The following is a 14,763-nucleotide window of genomic DNA, read 5'->3' on the forward strand; positions in this document are numbered from 1 at the left end:
TAGCACATAGGCCAGCAAAGAGCATGGACTTTATTTTCCTCCCCAGGGCAAGTGGCATTTATCATGGGCCTGAGAACCAGAAGGAAGTTCCTTTGGACTCTTAGTGTTATAGCTATAAGAATGGGAGAGGAGCAGAGGGTGGGAAAAGCACTGGGCTTAGAGTCAGGAGCCCTGGGTTTGCATAGCCTGCCACTTACTAACTCTACTGTCTCTGGCAGGGTCCTTAACCACACTGAGTTTATCAGTTTCCTCCTGTGGAGAAATGAGTGGATACTAATAATTATCATTTCTCCTTCACAAGGTTGATCTGAATAGTAAACAAGAAAATGGCTGTAAAGAGCACTTCATAAGAGGTAAAGTATAATACAACAGCCAGTCATGGTTGTTTCTTCCTGTCGCTGTTACTACTTCATTTATCTGGGAACATAGGAGAATTAGCATCCACCTACCTGAGAGCTGAGGTGTGCCTCTCTGAGCATCTATTTCAACTAATTTGGCTAAAGTCTATAACTGACATCAAAAGGTTATAGACTAAAGTTTCAACTTTCCTTGATGACTTCGAATCAAAGTCATAAAAACCCACTATTGTTCTAAGTAACAATAGAGTCAGTTCCGTTTGTGTGTTTGTTTAGATTTTCTCTCCTTGTGGGAGGTGAAGCATAGCCTCAACCACAGAACTGTCTGAATAAGCTTCTCCTCCCTCTCTTCTGCTTGTCTATTTCTAATTCAGTCAAAACCAGATAACCTACTGAGTGCTGACTATGAATGAGCCAGGCTCTATTTAGACTCTCAGTCATAAAGTATTGTAGTATTGGTGCAGGGGATTTGAGAGCATCATGGTAGAGCTCAGAGATCTTTTTTGGCCTGAGATAAGAGAATGGAAGGTGTTAGAAAAGCTGACCTCAGGATGGACATGTGGTGCCTGAGGTTGGAATACTTTAGGTATCTTTGGTTTGCTCACATCTCTCTCCTGTTTTAATATAGGTGGGTGCAAGTGTGCTCATCATCATTTTGCAATCAGTGGAGAATGAAGCCTGAGTCAGAAGGATTAGCCTTAGGGACATGGAAGAGTCTTGAGGACCTGTGGGGCATTTCCATTTGTGGATCCACATATAATAGCGTATAATGTTTTGACTAAATTAAACTCTCTATTTAGACTCAGAATGATTCAGCTCCACAAAATAGTTTATTGGATTTACTTCTTCTCTGGATTAATTTTATCCAAATAAACTATTGTTTTAGCACAATACCTTCTCACCATGGTGGAATCATGAGAGAATCACAGGATATTCATGCTAGAAGAAACCTTCCAGGTGATACAGACCAGTGGTTCCCCGATGCTACCCTAAAGGTTCTTGTTATTCCTGACAAATTTTCACCAGTCTGTGGGAAAATGACAGAAAAATGAGGACAATGAGATAACTCAGCAATTTTTTATAAAGTAATTCATTCCATTGAAAGAAATGCCTTATATTCTGAAATTCTGCTCTTCCTTCTTTTCTGATGTTCTCTGCCCTTTTATTTGAAATGATTGTAATGGTAAATGGCAATTCTCTGATCTATTTATCAAATCAAAAACTTGACCATTCTATGTTAGGCTTATGGTTTGTGATTGCTTTTTGTTTGTTTGTTTGTTTGATCCATAAATTTCAAAAGTTTGAGAACTATAGAGTTAGAACATAAGAACTTCAGCCAGCTCCTTCACTTTCAGGTGGGAGAACAGAGACCCTGAGGAGATTGCAAAAGTTCACACAGCTGGGAAGTTGGGAAGCCAAGACCAAAGACTGGCCTTCTATTCTTCTTCTATTCTTCTATTTTTTTCTGCTCCACAGCTCTGCCCTTTAATAGGTAGGATGTTCATGTTATTACCAGTTCTGTGGAATGAGGAATATGAGAGAGGAAGGGATTGGAGAAAAGGGAACCTCTATTTCTCAAGCACACTGGTGTGTCAGACACAGTGTGAATGCTTCATGTATGTTATTTTGTTTATTCTTTTAGACAACAACTCTAAAAGGAAGGTTAAAATTGAATATGCACATTATAACTGGAGAAAGCTAAGTTCAGAGATGTGAAATGACTTGATGACTCAGAATCCGTCGAACCACATTACCACCTAGTTACAAGTCATTCAACAAACATCTATGGAGTGTCTTCCCTGTGCAAGATAAGTCTAATGCTAAGTAATTGAAAGATTTTAGCAAATTATAAAGTGATAATCAAGTATTCAGTGATTGTTTACCATTCCTCTCAAAGAGTGCTATGAAGCTGGTTATTATCTCTATTTTACAGCTGAGGAACGTAAGCTAAGAGAGTTTGTTGCTTGCCCAAAGCTATGTATCTGCCATGTTGCCAAGCTGAGGTTGGTTTTCTGACTTTTAATCCTGTCTTCCTTGCTCTATCTTTATGTTAGGGCTATCTTTCTCTAGAGAAGAAACATGATGCACCAGCAAAACTTTAGTCTGCAAAGGATCATGAACCCACAAGCTGTAATTGTTGCTTTGAAAAGGCAGACTCAAAAGAAGAGTTGATGGAGATACCAGGCATGAAAGGGTTGTAAGTTCTGAGCTTTCCAGTAATAAGCCATTCCCCTCCAGATGATTTTAATAATCTCTAGCACATGGGTTCTAACCCCTTGATGCTGTACAATATGTGTAACCAAATAAAAGATCTCTCCAGATTCAGAGATTTACTGTTTGTGATGGGAAAAGGCCAACCAGATGACATCATTTATACTCCAAATAGGAGCTGCTGCCAAGGCTGATGATGTTAAGCTAGAGAAATTGATCCTCAACAGTATTCTATAAAGGAAAAAAGAAAAAGGTCTTGGCTTACGTAGTATCCTTTTTAAAAATATGTGTGAATATGAAGACGAGTTTAAAAAGCTTCTATTTTATCTAGAATTGCTTATGTCCAGCGTGTGGGTTTTTAGGCACACAATCACTTCCATATAATTAAAGTTACCAGGTTAGGGGCTAAGAGTTACCATTTTGCTGTTGTTGCTGTTGAATGTATAATTGGTGGGGGATTGACCTGAGGCCTCTCTGCTCCAACAGAGCACACAAAGTATCAGGGCTGTGTTCACTTGTTCAAAAGCAAAGCTACCCAATTTGTAAGTGAAGTATAATAGACTCTGCTCCCATTCCTCAACTTCTTCATTTCTAACACAATCTTTTTTTTTTTTTTTCAGGTATCAGTATCCTCCACTGCGCCGAGATACAGGGAAAGTTGACACCATTCCCAGTTTCAAAGGTAGATCTTGATTAATCTAAACCAATAAACATATGACATTCTCCCATAACCAGTGATCCAGGAGTGATTTGTGGGTATAATCAGACAAAGGAAGGGACTTAGGTTCCACTTGAGGAAAAGGATTTTCCCTCTCTCTCCTGATAGGTGATAACAAATATGTATAGAGCCCCGATCGCTATTGGCATCCACTTTATAATTTCAAGGGGAGACGGACCAGGTTTAGAATGAGGCCAATGTTGGGGATGGCTAATTGGAGAGATAAAAAAAAAAGTGCTCAATTATATCACTGAACCTCTGATTGTACTATGCTCTCCCTATCCTTAGACTTTTATGTAAATATTGCATTTCCTTATTATTTAAGCCAGTTTGCATTTCTGTTGCTTGCAGCTGAAAGCATACTGATTGGAAGAGGTGACAAAATTTGCTTCCTGAGGTCCCATCAATTTTTTGAACCATGGCCTCATGGTGTTTTTGAAGACAGAGAGTCTGGAATCTATTTTGAATGGCTTTATGTGTCCAGCTGTCATGACAAGCAGATTTGGTAATTCTAAAACAAGAATTACTCATAATAGTCCCTGACTTCTTATTCTTGCCCCTTCCAGCCTCATCTCTAGCCTCGCTCACCAGTCACTCTACCATCTTTCAGTTATTCTAACGTGTGTCCTTTGTCTCACCTCTAGCGTTGCTCATCCTCCTTCCACTGACTCTAACAATCTCCTTGACGACCTCCTTCCCCAGACTTCCCCTCCATCGAGTCTTGACTTAGGCATCATTTCCCCTGGGAAGCTTTCTCTTCATTGGTCTTCTAGTACTTCTCTAACACCCTATTCTTCCCCTATCAGAATACTTTCCACTCTCTATGGAAATGACCCATCGTCTCTGTTGGACTGTGTATCCAGTGAGGACAGGAAACATCTGTTCTGTTTACAGTTTTGTCCCCAGGGCTTACCACATAGTTGGTACTACATAAAATATTTGTTGAAAGAATGATGAATTAATTACTTAAAGCTATTCAAACCTACCGCATTGCCTAGTGCCCAAGTGCCTTAATATGGCTTTCAATGATCCGGCCCTGACTTCCTGTCCAGACTCCTCTTCTGTTACTTACCAGAAATTTCTTATTTAAAGTGCATTGAATCACACATCCTCAGCTGTCTCATGTCTCAATGCCCATGATGTGCATCTTGCTGCATCCTGCAACTACCCATTGTTTTGTAGCACTGCTTCCTTATGTGGGGAGAGTGCCATAAAATAGTAAAATGAGTTAAAAAAATAAAAACAAACAAAAAAACACTCCACCAAAACAAACAAACAAAACCTGGATTCGAATTCTGCTCATTGCCTTCAGTGTCATTGGGTAGTGTACTTGATCTCTCATCACAATGAGGAGATATAATTGTACCCAATAAGGCTGTTATGAGGATAAATGTTTAGGAAGTTACCTGGCACAATACTCTTTGCATCAAGTTCTTGGAAAAACTGTTTGCTGAATCATTGTTGAACTCTGACTTCTGGCTTCAGAATCAACCAGCAATTTGATTCTAAACTATGTCTTTGAAAAAGTAAAATCAAAGAATAAAAATTGACCATGAATTTGGACTTCAGGAAAAGAAAATGTTTGGGAAAGAACAAAGTGGCCTTGTAGGGCCTTTATTATTCTCTAAAGTCTGGAGAGTTTCGGGTTAGCGGGAATACTGTTTGGGGTTAGTGGGAATACTATTTGGGAAATTAATTTGGTTTGGCTAAAGTGATCACTTCATAATGGCTGAACACGCAATTTCCAGGAAGTTTCAGAGTTTCCACAGTTTCAATAACAATTGCAGAGCCCGCAGGGCAATCCTTCAGGGCCCGATGAGAGCATTATGGCAGGTGTTTAGTGGTGCTTTTCTCTTGCTGTTGGGCAAGAGCTGAAGCGCTGTGAAGAAGCCCTTTCAAAGCTTTACAACTAGGAGGGAACCATGCTCTCTGGGTTCATAGAATGAGCTGGAGTGACTGTCCTTGCAATTTCTTCCCATCTTACTGGGTTCTACTTCTTGAACAAGCTCCTGGTTTCTGATCTCTGGCTTTAGCTCTGTGGTTTCTGCGGTTTGGGGCACTTTACCTTTTCAGCAACCAGCTTTTCCTAGACACATTTTTAGAGGGGCAGAGGAGGAAACAAGATAGCTTCTAGAAAGGGTTAAAGAAATTAGATGCTACATCTATACAGGCTTTCTCTTCACTTAAATGTCTTCACTATTGAGTGATAGAGAAAATGTGTGCTTTGGAACCAGTAAGCCAGTTTTGAATTTTGGGCATGCTATTTAATCCCTTTGAGCCTCAGATTTCTCATCTATAAAATGGGGATAGTATCTGCCTTGTAGAGTTTTTATGGTAATGAAATGAGACATGGATGCAAAGCATCCATCAAAATGCAGAGTGCTTAGTAGGTGTTTAACAAAGGTGACATTATTGCTAATCTTTTATTATTACTGGAAAGTATGTATTCCCTATAAATCTATTTCAGTCACTTCAGAGTGCAGTGGGAGGGGCAGTTCTCTTTTAACCTGATTTACAAGCCACAAGAGAAGAGATATAATCCAGAAAGTATCAGAATCATATTCACTTTACATTTGAACCTCTCTGAGAGCTTTATCCTTTAGGAGGGTGGGCCAACACAACATCTTAGAATATCAAGATCTAGATCCACATTCTTCATTGTGGATGGGATGGAGTGAAGGGTGGGGTGAGTTCTCCATGCAGGGAGGATTAAGTGTGAGCTCTCATAGAGGTAAGAATTAAATGGGCAGAGAGAAGGAGAACTAAAGGTGGAAATGGGAGTTAGGCTGTCCTGAGACTCAGTTTCCTCATTTGTAAAATAAAGAGGTGGATGGCTATGGACTGCCAAGTTATTTACATTTTCTTCAGGGGACCCAGGGAGAGGGGAGATAAAAGGAAGAATAGAGAAGGGAGAAACTGGGTACAATCACTGTGCTAAGAAGTAGGAATGGACAGGATAAAGTTAGTGGTATTTTGTGTCTTTGGTCCATGAACTCCAGCTAATGCTTAGAGTCCCTTCCAGCATTTTTCCTTTTTTTTTTTTTTTTAAATTAAGGACTAACAAATTATGAAGCTTCCAAGGAGAACGCACTCAGCTAAACATTTTCTGAACAGCTACAAACAGCTATTGTGTTAAGTCCTAGGGATATGAAGATGATTAGAATGTGGTCCATGACTCCAATGACTCCTACAGTCTAGTGGGAGATACAGAGACCATGTACATCACTTCAGTATAACGTGATGGATGCGATGGGAGAACCCTGGGGGCTGTGGAAGTTCTGAGGAAGCAACTTGGTGGGAGGACGTCCTCAAGGAGGTGATGCCTTTGCTGAGTCTTGAAGGATGAATAGGAGTCAGCTCTGTAAGGAGAAGTGAAGGACAGGGTCACTGTTCAGAGTGACCTGAGAATGATCTCGGGCAGCAATATGCAAATCATTCCAAATCGTTGGCTTGGGATGGTTTATTTTGTACGGGCTCGATCACTGAGTACATATTTTTCCAGGATTTGTGAGGAGATGGATTTCCATGTGTGCTGTACTTCAGCGTGTCTCCTCAGGGTGTTTATTTACTGTGCTTTATTCCATAACCTAGCAGGGTGTCACAGCTGGAGGCAGCTGGTGGTAAATAAATAGCTTTCATTACCCAACCCCATCACCATCCTCCATCCTGTTTCAAAAACATGGTCTCAGCCTATGGGTTCCTTCACCCTCTAATCCGTTGCAGTGTCAAAGCCCTGTGGACTTGTAGAAGTGTTTCCTTTTAAACATAAAATTGAGAGATAAAACAAAGGACAATTTAGAGCACCAGGGAATTTAGACTCTAAGAAGATAGACTTTCTTAGTGAAACCTGATCAATCACATAGGCTTCTTGATAGGAAAACAAAGACATAAACAAATCAAATTTCTCATATTGTGGTCTGCTGTGAAGGTGATTTGGGGGTGATTAAATTAAACATGGTTTGGTTGAGACTCTTCTATGTCTTTGCGTTCACATATTTTGTCCCATTTGGTGAATCTGTGCTATGGTTTCCAAACTAATAATGAATGAATGAAGAGCAAATGAGAGGGATGGAGGAAGGAAACTAGTGGCATCTGATTTCTGCCTGGTAGGAGGTTAGTGTAGTAGAAATTCTGATACAGGCTCACAATTAACATGATGCTTTTGTATCAAACACTGCAATGCAGAAAGGAAAGAGGGGACTCTTCACTAGTCACCAGCCAAACACTCTCACCCCAGTTCTTTAATATATCAAACTCACAGGGTTTCAGTTGCATACAAGTTCAACCTAAGCTCTCCTCCTTGTGCTCTCTGGTAGTACAGGGTCTAGTGGTATATAGGAAGGAGAGAGGACAACTTAGATACTTAATAGAGGAGAGGAAGGCAGGCATTATATTCCTGAGTTAGCAAAATCCAAGAAACCTCTGCAAAGTGGGGCTAAAAACATACATTTACAAGTGGACATGGTATTTATCCATTGAGATATTTGACATTTATAAAGCAAACTACTTGTCCAAGGGAGGAAAGCATTGAATAACTATAATTTTATTTCTTCATTTAATGTGAGCATTACCAAGTGAATGGTAAAGTGGAATAAGGAATTCTTAGATCTTTGCCTTGATAACATACCTAATATTCTTTTATTAGGCAGGCATTTTTCTTGAAGTTAAGCTTGATAAGTCTCGGTGAGTAGCTCTTGACAAGTAACAGATCAGGATAAGACCAAGCTACTGCCATAAAAACAGTTTCTGTTAGACTCTGAAACACACAAGCAGTCAGCTACCAGTGCTATTGGCACTTGAGCAATGAAAAGGAATCCAGGATAAAAAATGGAAGTCTTATTGTAGAAATGCATTTCATTTTCAACAGTTTAAATATGATCTCCCTTCTGAGCTTTTCCTGTTATCTTGATAAACTTGACATCAAATGAGTTCTCTAAGGAAAGCAGGAGAGAGAACATATTAAGGAGAATCATGGTAAAGGAGGAATGTATGTTCTGCTTTTTGGGAGCGATTCTTTCTTCTTAACAAAAATCCGATAAATTGTTTTTGCTCATTTATTTGTTTGTTTTAGCTGCAGACAGTTTTTGGCACCTATGAAGCCTTAGTGTTATGGAATACTGAACTTATTTCACGGTGCTCTGAAAACTGAGACCAGAAAAGATTTGCCACAGAAATTTGGATGCATATCTGAAGACTTCCAAAAGGCAAATGGATAGTGTGTAGTGAACGTAAAAGCAAATTGCACAACTCACCTTCTCTAAAAATGTTCAATTACTGGCTTTCTCCAGGCAATTTTGAAACAAACTTATGAGAAGGGCCATGAAGCTTGAGCTACAGCTGTATGGACAGAAAGATGTTATTTCATAATATTGAGAAAGTTGGTTTTTTAAAAAATATTTCTATGTGTCATCATTAATTGCATTAGTTACAGGTCATATTGAAGGCAAACAAAGACTGGATAATCAAGTAGTTAGGACCATTTTGAGGGTTTATTTGATTGTTTTTGTTTTATGTTTTCGGTGTCAACAAATGTTCATTTAACTTATGGAAGATGGTTATCTAGGGATCCTGAGCATAGGTAAGTGTGTTAAAAGACAACAAAATAATTTTTATGTGACTTTACCTTGCTTCCTAAATTTATCAGCCCATAGTAGCATCATGCTATAGAGGTGCTCATATAATCTTTATCATTTGGCATTTTAAAATCTATTGACTTATACATAGATGGCACAAAAGAACATTTATTAAATGTTAGAGCTCTCCCCTGCCCCAGCTCTTTTTTCCTTTTCTGGCTGTGGAGATAGAGTAGATGAGGAATCTGTCAAGATGGATGGAGGGTGAGTTTAATACATAACTTGAGATATGTTTTCTTCACTCAGGCCAAAGGGATCAGACTTTATCTGCTTTGCAACTGTAAAGGCTTTGAGGTTGTAGAATGTCACATGACTCATAATCATAGCTCATAATCAAAGCTCATCTAGGCTTTTTCTTTCCTTTCAAGCTCTAATAGCATGAAGAGAATCCTCATAAATCCACCCAACAAAAGACCTGTATGCAGCAATCCATGGACTCCTTTGCTCCCATTTTCCTCTTCTGGCTACAGCTGAGTGTCTTCACTAGTATCTTGCATGTTTAACCTGGCCTTTCCATTAGAAAAAAGCAAGCCACTCTGTTCCTATTCCCTTGTCCATGAAGTGGGAATAATCATTCCTACCTTTGGGGAGAAGAGGTCTTGTGAGAATTAAATCAGATAATAAAGTAGTGTATCCAGTTCCTGATACTGAGCAAGTTTTCAACGTGGTCATTCATGCCTTCTCTGCCTTTGTGAAGGTCAATACTCAATGTTGTCCATTTCAGGGGTGATTTGAAGTGCCCTAATTAAGCTTCAAGTTAGCCTACTTAATAGTTCTGCAATGACTGTATATTTCATTTCTAAAGACTTGGTCTTTTAATCTTATTCTGAAGAAAAACACCTTACCCTGTACTCAAGAAACTTTGGGTCCCTCTCTTTTTCCTGTCTTGACCTAGTTGATGCTTTCCACCCAGCTCTTCAGAATGAGCCCCAAGGCTTCTATAGCTTTTCCTGTCAAGCCATAGCTTCCTGCCATGAATTGCCATCTAGCCTCATTCACCAATGCCATTAGTAACCTCTTAGGTAACATAGTTGACAGTTGAGCTCTCCTTGAGATGTAAAGAAGATTGGTTCCAATCCTTACTTCCCTGCCTTTCTCAAAATGCCTCTAAATTTCAGGGGGCTTAGGTGATTGTTGCCATCTTTGACACTGTATTTTCTCTTATGAATCACCTCACAATTTCCATCTGCTTTCTCTGTTCTGCATCATGTTGCTCCTTTGCCTTGATTTCTGTACAAAATCAGCTCAAGCAATTTGAATTTGTGGGACATTTATTGAAGATTAGCAGAGGGTTCTAAGAAGGAATTAATACTGCAGCAGTGAAAACAATTTCAAATTTAGTGTGAGGCTTTTAGTAGATTAGATCATTGTTTAGCAAATATCTACTTCCTACTACTACCCCCTCCTCCATCAGAGGAGTTTACCTCTCTACTCCACTGATAATAGGCTTGGTCATGTGACTTGCTTCAGCCAACAGAAGATTATCAGAGGTAACATGAGCAAAGGCTTGAAATATACTTGTGAGAAGGGATCTGGCCCTTGTAATTCTGCTATTGCCAAGAGAAAAATGTGCAACAGGTATCCCACTGGTCCCAGAAGAATGAAGGCCATGTGTCATAGACCTGAAACAAACACATGGCCTGGAGCCACACTCAGCCTAGACTTTCAGCTAACTCACAGATGTGGGTTAATAATTACTTATTGTTGTTTTGTGTTTTGGAATCACTTGTTATGCAGCAATATCTAACTGACACAAGGTCTCATTGTTCTTGAATGTTTTTTGGCAACCTTGGCCTTGGGGAGTTTCCACTTTTCTCTTCATTCTGTATAGCGGTCTAGTCTCATGCCATTTCACTAACTAATTTCTCTCCATTTCTCCTCCTTTTTACTAATTTTCTCTCTTTCCTATACCCCCAAACTCCTATTAATTTTGGATGTAGTGTACATTATTTCTCTCTTTTCATGCCTTAGCTTCTGCTTATGCATTCCCTAGAATGGTACTTTCGTTTCAAGCTGCTTTAAAAAGTTTTAATAAACAAAGAAAGATTCTCCCTTGGAGGAATTCTTGCTCTACCTGTTAAAACAACATTTTTTTTTTTAATCATCTATCATCTACTCTCATCTCCATTCCCCATCTCAGATGTCAGATCCACATGTGGTTGCCTCTTGGAGAATTTCAGCAATGATATCAGGTGGCAGGCCACGCTTGGGTGGTCTGGGCTTGCTTTTATCACAATATTTGCTTGGTATTCACACTGACCTGGGCATTAAAACTAGTCTAACCCACACTAAATAGCATGTGTCCTTGAAAAAGGATCATGAAACCTCCTATTTTCTCCTTACCTTTGGCCTCATTCTCCTACCCATTCCAACATCTGTCTAGCTCCAACATCTATTTGGCCTTGTCTCCTACTCTTTTATTCTCTGCCACTGGTTTTTAACTGGTGTGTATTAACCTGATCTTTCCTGTTCTAGGTCCTTTCTGTGTAACTGCCACTCCCTCCTCCCCTCAAGTTTAATGACCAAAGACCCCCATACACCAGGACAATACCTCAGTTTCCCTGATCAGAGGGCTCTGAGATATGGATAATCAGGGTTTCTCCATCCACTCAGGGCCTAATGGAGGGATGGGGAAATACCACCCACAATCCCATCCAAGCTTGACACTGTTGTTTCTGTTTCTTGCCAGTACTGCATCCAGAATATCTTTCCTTCTGTGTTTTTGCCAAACTTCTGGCTGATTCTGTTCTTTCTGGAGATGCTACCTTCTCCAACCTGGGCTCTTAAGATCAACCTCTGTCCTGTTCCTTTTGGTTCTTAGTGTTCCCCAGAATTGTGCTTCATCCTCTAGCCCTGCTTGTCCTCATGACTTGAATATTGGTCCCTTCTACAGGGTCCCCACTGCTGTTTGCCCCATGTTCCCGCTAAAGCATGCCATTTCTTACAATCAGTGCCTCTCTGCTGTTGGCATATCAGGCAGTAGGACTGTAGGGGTGTGATTTGTCATTCTCTTAGGAGCTCTTGTTGACACTCAGTATCCCAGTGCCTCCTGGATCAGGGTAAGGGTCATTAGATATCTGAAGCACTGAAAGGATTATGGTGTCCATCCCTCATAAGCAAATCAAAATAAAATCAAATAAAGCCATAAAACATAAAACTGATAGGCTAGCTGAAACTAAAATCAACTCCTCCTTCATTTTTGGATTAGAACATTCTGGATCAGTATAGCAGAGCAGAACTTTTCTTATATTGCTTCATTTAAAATTATTCATTCCTTCATTCATGTATTTAAGTATTTATTAGGTAATGCTTCTTGAGGCATGGGTTCAGGTGGCTGCTATTAGAAAACCCAGGGCTGATCAAGTCTCTCTCAGTCTTGCTTACACTACACCTCCCCCTTGCCTGTGCTACCTGTGCTATCCATTTACACCTGCCTGCAACACATTTCCTATTTCCATGCCCTCCAGAAAGATGAATGTTCTGCTCTGCTACTTAGAAAGGCCTTCCTCTCCTGCTTCCCCTCTTGGGGGGAGGAAACCCTAGTTAGTACTGTGACTATCAGTGGCTAATTAACTTATACTTTCCTGAATCTAGAGATCTCAGTTTTCTTTTTCCTCCCATCCACAACCAAATTCACCTGACACCTATATAGTGCAACATTTCTGGCATTTGTAGGGGGAGGGGAGGTCTATGGAGAAGAGGTCTTCCTGGGGCCCTTGAATAGTCAAGGATCAGTATGAGGCCAGCTTGAGTGGTGGGTCATGGGGAAGAGTGTGCCATAATGGGACCTGTGCCTGCCAGAGGAGACAGGAGTACACACAACCTCTCACCTAGGCACAGGACTCTACAGTTTATAAGGCTTTCATGTCATTTTCTAAATCCATCCTTATCACAGCCGATTTGACACTATGCTAATACTATCCTCATTTTACAGATGAGAAATTAAATCCCAGAGAGCCTAAGTGATTCGCCAAGTTACCCAGATGGTTGAGAAAGCTTAACCAACTGGATGGTTTTGTCAAAGGCTGGTCCATATTTGAGATCCAGTTAGGCCCATTTCATAATACTGAGAAAAGAATGGTTTTCTCCTTGGACTGATTTAAGTTATTTGCACGTATTTATATTTCTTCTCCATCTTCTTCCAGACAAGGTTTAAGCAAACATCCACATATACTCACCCATATCCCAATTAAATATGTGGAAATTGCTTTTTTGAAAGATGTTTGAACCCCAAACCTCAAATGGTTTGTTTAGTTTTTGGTCAATAAACAAGAGCACTTATATTTCCTTCACTAAGTTTTTGGGCTGGTTTGCTTTTGCAGCGGAGTGAGTAATGTCTAGCAAGGCCTCTTCTGTTGGAACCCAAATACACTCACGTTGTGCACTTACACCCAGCCAGAGGAAACCGAAACCCAGGAAACCTGCCAGATGTTTACACTGCCTTTTCATGGAAGGCAAAGCTTTTTATTTTTGTTTGCTTATTTGTTGAGTTGTGGAAGGGAAGTTTGAAAAAGATCCATTCCAGGGCAATGCAGAGCAGAATGTTAAGAGGTGCTGATGAAGTACATAGCTGATCTCTAGGTGGGTGATCGTCTTGCTATTTGATAGCTGGGGAAATCAAAGGTCCTTGGAGGACAGAGGGGACAAGACTTGTTCTGGATCTGTCCTTTGGATAGCTGTATGCTTGTTGGGCAAGTTACAGTCCTTAGGGAATATGGCTTTGCAGCTAAGAGCCAAGGACCTGGAATTAGTTCTAGGCTTGAATCATAGTTCCACCTTAAGCAAGTTGCATCCTATATCTGGGCCACAGTTTCCTCACTGAAAATGGGGATCATATCTTACTCTTGGGGACTCTTTTTTTTTTTTTTTTTAGAAATTAATGATATAACCTAGTTAAAGCATTTAGCACAGTACCTGGCACTTTCCTGAAGCTCTGTTCCTTCATGTACAGGTGTGATGTAGGACCCCTTCTGGCTCAGATGTTCTTGGAGTCCACAGCAGTACCAGGATTGCTCTGGGCTGCTTGCTTTCATAACCAGTCACCCCTTTCTTGGCCTCTTGATGTTTCTCAAGGCTTTCCTTGTTGCCATGACAACTCAGGCCCAGATTTGAGAAGAGCCTCTCTCCACGTGAACAAACACGTTGGTGGTGTGTATATATCTTGGATCAGGTGTTGTGACCTGCGTAACGAAGGAAGAATTTCCCCTGAGTTGCAAAATTAGCTACTAGCATTTAGGCACTGGTGCTCAGAAAATGTAAGGGTGTATGTTCTCAGGATGTTTTCTGCCTTCTTTTGGTGATTGCTTGTGTTGACCCCTCACTGAAAATATCCTTTCCCAGCTTCACTTCATCCCTTGATCTTACGGACAGACAGTGCGGAGCAGAGAAGAAAATGGTGCTTCATAGCCAGACACACCAGAATTCAGTCTTGTATCTGCTACTGTCTCACAGTGGAGCCTCGGGAATGTACTTAACTATTTTGATCTCTTTGAGGCAGTATGCATGATGATTAGAGCATGGACCAGAGTGTCTGGTTTCAAATCCCAACTGCCAGTGGGCTCTGTGACTTTGAACATGTTACTGGGCTCGCTCAGTCTCAGATTCCCCATACTTAGGGTGGGGGTAACAATAGCACCTCTCCCATTGCTTGTTGCAAGGATTAAATAAGATGTATTAATAATGAATAAAGGTAACAATAAAATATATTAAATATATACATTTAATATGTATATATGTACATTAAATAGGTGATAAGTATATATATATACATATATGTAGAGATATATTTATTTTTATCACTTATTTATTATATATACATTTATATAAATATATCCACACATACACC

The 14,763-nt window shown here is 40.1% G+C and overlaps 1 long non-coding RNA gene across 1 annotated transcript in view; it reads left to right on the forward strand.

Moving 5' to 3' along the window:
* The first annotated feature begins 2,504 nt into the window (after positions 1–2,504).
* The window catches only part of LOC136792051 (uncharacterized), a 32,622-nt gene continuing 20,363 nt past the window's right edge, over positions 2,505–14,763 (forward strand). Inside the window, exons 1-2 of the long non-coding RNA XR_010835213.1 lie at positions 2,505–2,553; positions 3,188–3,249. This is a non-coding gene — a long non-coding RNA (uncharacterized lncRNA). The remainder of the gene's footprint in view (positions 2,554–3,187; positions 3,250–14,763) is intronic.

The sequence above is a fragment of the Kogia breviceps genome, chromosome 1, assembly GCF_026419965.1.
Source record: "Kogia breviceps isolate mKogBre1 chromosome 1, mKogBre1 haplotype 1, whole genome shotgun sequence".
NCBI classification, from domain to species: Eukaryota; Metazoa; Chordata; class Mammalia; order Artiodactyla; family Physeteridae; genus Kogia; species Kogia breviceps.